The following is a 6,223-nucleotide window of genomic DNA, read 5'->3' on the forward strand; positions in this document are numbered from 1 at the left end:
CTTTCAGAACTGGGTATCGGCTGGGTGAAGGTTCAGGGGACAGGTCACTATGACTCTGCCTATGACTCGCTTGTCCTTATCTAAGTTGGTATTGTCTGCCAAGGCTACTTATTTACAAGGCCTATGACTACTCAGGCTTATAAATTTCCACAAAAGCTGCCTGTTTACATTAGCTTATAGCCATCTGTTTCAATGTTTTTCCACTGAGACCCAAGACTTGGTGTTAGTACACATGTATGACAGGCCTATTGCTGATTTTAGGCCTATGGCTGATTGTAGGCCTTCACTATTGCCTACCATGCCCCTTATTTCTCTTGCTTTATGGTCACTCTAATCATTTGAGCATGGCTTCCTGACATATGGGGAAATCTTTTGTTTTGTTTGCTTGCATTTATTTCAGAGCTCTGAGGCAGAGTATATATGATTCTTTCTGAAAGGAAAAAGGGAGAAATATGACAGGCTGTGATGGGGCTCTGTGAGGAACAATGTTTTTTGTTTTCAAAGGTCATTCTAGAGGCAGAGGCTGTTTTGGTTTTTAATTTTATGAGTTATGTATTTGAGGTTTTTACTGAAGATAAATTTATTAGGAAGCAAAATAGCCAGAATTATAACAAACCTTCACACCTGATGGTGCATTAGGTACTTTGTATTTGCTAATACTTTTGAAATCAGCCAAAAATTTTGATGCTACTTACACAATGATTAAGTTTAACATGAAAAAATAACATTTATAGATCTAATATTTATATTTTGAGAATCTGTGTATGTGTATGTATATGTGTGTGTGTGGAGGTCAGAGTAAAATCTCAGACAATTCACTCTTTTAAACATTTTATTGTTTGAGAATTCCATATATTCATATAATGTGTTTTGAACAAATCTATTTCTCATTCCCTTCCCTCAAGCTCCTCTCCTCTTTTTTTTTTTTTTTTTTTTTAAAGATTTATTTATTCATTTAATTTATGGGTACACTTTTGATGTCTTCAGACACACCAGAAGAGGGCATCCGATCCCATTACAGATGGTTGTGAGCCACCATGTGGTTGCTGGGAATTGAACTCATGACCTCTGGAAGAGCAGTCAGTGCTCTTAACCGCTGAGCCATCTCTCCAGCCCCGCTCCTCTCCTCTTTATCAACCACTTCTTTTTAACTTCGTAGTCTCTTTGAAAAATCCACTGGGTCTGCTCACTGTTATCTACAAGCACCTACTGAACATGAGTGTAGGACCATCTCTCAGTGGTCACATTCCAAAATAAAATTGACATTACCTCCGCTACAAACCATCAACTAACTGTAGCTTCTCAGCAATGCCTGAGACGTCATAGGCTACCCCATATCTGTGCTAGAAGTTTAGCTTATTTGATAATTTCACTTGTACATACAATCACAGCTGCTAAGAGTTCAGGTATGCAATATCCTAGTCATGACCAGGAAATGCTGTGACATTGTGGACATCTGCTACTTCTGGCTCTTAACACTCTTTACATTCTTTTTGCACCCTCTTCCATGATGATCCCCAAGCCTTGCAGTGAAGAGTTGTGACATTCCCTGTGTGCTGACCAGTTGTATGTGTCTGTAGTAATTACCATTAACTGAAACAACAGCAACAATGACAACCAAAGTTTCTCTAAGGACTCTGGCTATTGACTTGTATAGAAATGGAATTTTTGGCTCAGTTAATTGTACTAGTTATGAGTTTTCTCTGGTGGAACAGGCTGGCTTTATATCCAATTATAAAGTAACTAGTTACTGCTGTAACACCCATGCCACTCTTGTATGTACCAGCCAGATGAAACATTATCATAATTTTAAGCGTTCACAGTTAGGTAAGACTATTGATCACTTTTCTCCTCTGGTATGGTGCAGAACACTTTCTTGCCATCTGAAATTTAGTCAGGACGGATGAAGCTTCGAGGCTGTGGCTTGATTTCTCCATGCGCTATTAGTCAAGTTTGTAGTGTCTTCAGCAGTTGGGGCTTACCATCAAGTTCTGGAGGACAGATAAGAGCCAAAGCAATAGTTTTTAGATTTATAGAGATCAATGAGACTTTAGAGTGCAATAACTCAAAACAGGTAATTCATACATGTCACTGGGCTTTGTATTTGGTAGCCTATGGTGTCTGAGAGAGGCTTTGTATTCTTGTTATGACCTAAGTCTATTTACACTCCTTTGTGTATAAAATATATGTACATATATTTTAGGAAGCTTCTATAGTAGTAGTCTGCCATACGACATTCCAAAGGTATTAAACATTAGTTATGCATTCCACAATTCTTCTTCTACTCTGAACTCCCATTTCTCAAACCCATTTAAGTCTTCCTATTCCACTATTCCATCTTTTCTACTTTACATGATTTATGCTCTATATCCTTCCCTTAATATCTATCCCCAATGGCTCCTTACTAGTTTTCTGATTTCTGTGGTTACTCCAATTTCAACATATATATCTAAAGATTTAAATCTCGTATCCACATGTGAGAAAGGATATGTGGTACTTGTTTTAATGATTATTTCCAACTCCATCTTTATCTGAAAATTTATTTTTATTACTTCTGAATAATATTCCATCATCTATATGTACCAAATTTTTATTATTTGGATAACAAATGTTGGCATGAAGGTGGGGAAAGGGGAACACACATCTATTGCTGGTGGTAGTGCAAACTGTTGCACCCACTATGGAAGTCACTGTGAAGATTCTTCAGAAGGCTAGAAATATATCTACCATATGATCCATTTATACCACTCCTGGGGATATTGCCAAAGGACTCTATCCTTTGTAGACTCTATCCTACTGTAGACATTCTTGGTCATCCATGTTCATTCCAGACTCATTTACAATAGTCAGAAATGTGAAGGACCATTTATGAGACAGTCTCATCCTGGGACTCTCTCAAGTAGGCTCAGCTTGTAATACAGTAAACCTAAGGGATCAGACTACCTTCAGTTCCCTAATGGAGAAATTCCAAGCATGTTCCAGTGCTACCACGCTTAACCTTTAAGAGCAAGTTCAAGGAATCATCCTTAGATCCTTGTGCCATTATTATAGCCCATAAATCCCACTTCTAATATGTGTTCAGGTAAAATTGTGGGTTATTTTTAAACTTTTCTATTAATGTGGTATTAAAATGAATGGGAAGATGCAAAGAGGAGGCTTATTTTACTTTTCCATTATCCTAAGAAAGCTTTACTATTAATAATATTTTAATTATTTTTACTAAAATGAACAAACATGATTAATCATGAATATTAGTATATGTTTTTACTTTGAAGGAAAAACACACCCGGACATAAATATTTTATATATAAAATAAATGACATCATATGCCATATATAAGAATAAATGATATATAGTGATTAAAAAGAACATATAACCTGGGATTATGCAAATGAGTATGCAAAAATTGTAATTTTCTGTGTATAATGAGTTAGTCAACCATTTATTAGGTACTCTCTAGAAGATACAAATTCAGGTGTCCTTTAGTAACAAAGTGCTTCACTTTGTCTCCAAGTAATTCATTCTTCTCTGTTTCTATCATCTCTTCAGCTGCTTAAATGCAATTCAGCCTTTTCTGCGGGAAATCACATTTTGTAATTACACAAAATCACAGCCATTGAGGGTGAGTCACTCTACATTCAAGAAAATTTTTTATTGAGATTAATGTATGCTAATCAACAGTAATGGACTGACCATGAATGATGATATAGCTAATGTAAGGACATGAACTAGTTCTAAGAATGCGGCGATCTTTGGAATCAGCCAGTTGGTAATGAAACAGACCTCTTCCACCTCTGAGATGCAGATATAGACCTGTCAATCCCTCACACTCCCTAAGGCCTATGCCTCCCACAGTTTGACAGTAGCTAGCAAAACCAAAAATGAATTTGTGATTCGTTCACAAAAATCTTCTAGGCATTTAGTGTCTTTTCAGGCACCTAAGCAGCAGATAAATTTCAGCTTCATGAAATCTGACTGTTTCTCTCTCCCTGTAATGGAGATAAAACTAGAGGAAAAAGACCATCAATCTCTGACACCATCATGATATGCTGCAAATTGATGTGAATATATTATTGTCATCCAAGTTCAGACCCCTCTAGCTGTTCCTTTTTGGTCTTTGAAAGGACCGTTACTAATACATTTCCCTGGAAATGTGATAGCTGCTTAATGATTCAACTTACCATATAATGTCTGCTTTGCAGAACGTGGGCAGTGTTAGTGGGCCCCTGATTCTTCAAGTATTGCCAACAGTGATTTTACCCCTGGAGGTGCTGAGAGTCAAAGGAATTGAGTGGTTTTCTCCAGATTACTCATGTAGTATTGGCAATTGGTACCTACATGATGAGAATCCTCAATCAATTTTTGCCTATGAACAAGTGAGATGGTTTATTTACTCTTTACATTACCATCATGGACATTATTTTAAAATTTGTATTCACTTATGTTAAAAGTATAAATGTACAGGTTTTACTTTAATATTTCCACGTATGCTTACACTGTACTTTGAGCATACCCATGTTCTGCACTACTTCTTTCTGCTAACATTAGTGCAATCATTATTTTTAGTCTATAGTTTTAAGTTTCCAATCATGAGAGAAAATGTACACTACTTTTCTTTCTCTGTCTGCCCAGTTTCTATAAACTTATAGCTCCATTATTTTTTCTGCTAATAACATGATTTTTTCCTTACAGCTGCATAAAATTCCATATTTTAAATCTATGTATCTGTCCATGGCCACCCAAGTTCATCCTTGAGTACCAAGAACACTCTTGCATTATAAAAGGCCCTGTAACCATCTTTTATATGCTCACTTCATTTCCTTTGACTATTATATTATTCATAATTCTCTAGAGAAACAAATCTGATAGGATAAATAAATATAGTAAAGTGGGGGTGTTAAATTAGCTTACACAATATAAGCTGAGTAGTCTAAAAATGCCTGTTTTTACACTGGAAAGTCTGAAAGCCCAGTAGCTTCTCAGTCCATGAGTCTGGTTACCCCAGCAGTTACAATCTGGGATGGAAGACCTGAAAGATCTTTGGAGAGCTGCTGTTCTTTACTCCACATTAGAAGCCTGGAGAAGCTGGGTGTTGAAGTAATTATTTTAAAAACGGCCGTTGGTCAAGCTGACTAAGCTGCAGCGGCTCTGCCTAGCTCAGCCACCATGTTCCATGGCCAGAGGCCAAGTGCACACCACAGCTAGAAATGGCCATCCAGAAACACCAGCCCTGCCAACCACGAGATGGCTCTGCCAATCTTCAATGCTGTCTCTGAAAGGCTGGGCATTGCCCAGACCATTGTGCAATCCATGCGGGCCCAGTAATAAAAGGAGACTCTAATGCTTAAAGATTAACCAAAGGTTTTATATGTTTGGTAATGCTCAATAACAATATGCCCATAAAAAGAGAGTTGTTTCCCAATTAGCTAACCTAAATAAAAGTTGTTACCCAGGACTGCTCTTCATACCTGCGCGGCTCTCCATTCCTCCTACATCTCTGCTCTCCCTAGCTCCTCCTCTTCCTTTTTCTCTTCCTCTCCTAACTCCTCCCACCTTAGCTCCTCCTACATCTGGGTTCTTCTATCAGTGAAGGAAAGTAACATCAGTGAGAGCAGTAGCAGTGGCAGCAGCAGTAGGATGAATTTGCCAGTGAACCATGAAAGCAATGATGAAGAAATGAGAGCTTTTCTCTTGGACCTCCTTCATCTGTTTGCTACTGGTAAGATTTAAGGTATGTCTTCCACCTTAACTAAATCGTACCTAGAAATGTCTCCTTGGACCTGCCCAAAAAGATGTCTGATAGTTGATTCCAGATTCAATCAAGTGGACAACACAGATTAACTATCATAAGTATGTATCTAAGATAGTATGGATAGATTTTATGGTCATACTTCTTTCTATACTAGGTTTCCATCCCCACATAAAGTGTATATAATTCCTTTTTCTGTGCATTCTTGCCATGTTTTTTCCCCTCAGTGTAACAGAGCCCAGCTGTCATGGACTTGCATTTTAGACTAGGCTAGCCTCAAACTCAGAGATCAACCTGTCTCTGCCTTCCAATTGGTGGATTAAAGACATGTACCACCACTGTCCAGTCGGCCATGTTCTGTTTTTTATTAGTCATTCTCACTAGGGCAACATGGTTTTGTCAACATTCCTTTGCAGGGGAAGACATAAAGCAACATCTACTCCTTTTACTAAGGTCCCAGCAACAAATGGAGGC

General features: G+C 37.8%; 1 long non-coding RNA gene across 1 annotated transcript; it reads right to left on the minus strand.

Annotated features, from left to right (window-relative positions):
* Positions 1 to 1,072: 1,072 nt before the first annotated feature.
* On the minus strand, positions 1,073 to 5,511 carry LOC114628956. The gene is made up of 3 exons (XR_003712569.1): positions 5,469 to 5,511; positions 4,182 to 4,334; positions 1,073 to 1,991 (listed from the first exon to the last, which is right to left on the minus strand). It is a non-coding gene; the product is annotated as an uncharacterized LOC114628956 (long non-coding RNA).
* Between the last annotated feature and the right edge of the window lie 712 nt (positions 5,512 to 6,223).

This window comes from Grammomys surdaster, unplaced genomic scaffold (assembly GCF_004785775.1).
Source record: "Grammomys surdaster isolate TR1022 unplaced genomic scaffold, NIH_TR_1.0 274, whole genome shotgun sequence".
NCBI lineage: Eukaryota > Metazoa > Chordata > Mammalia > Rodentia > Muridae > Grammomys > Grammomys surdaster.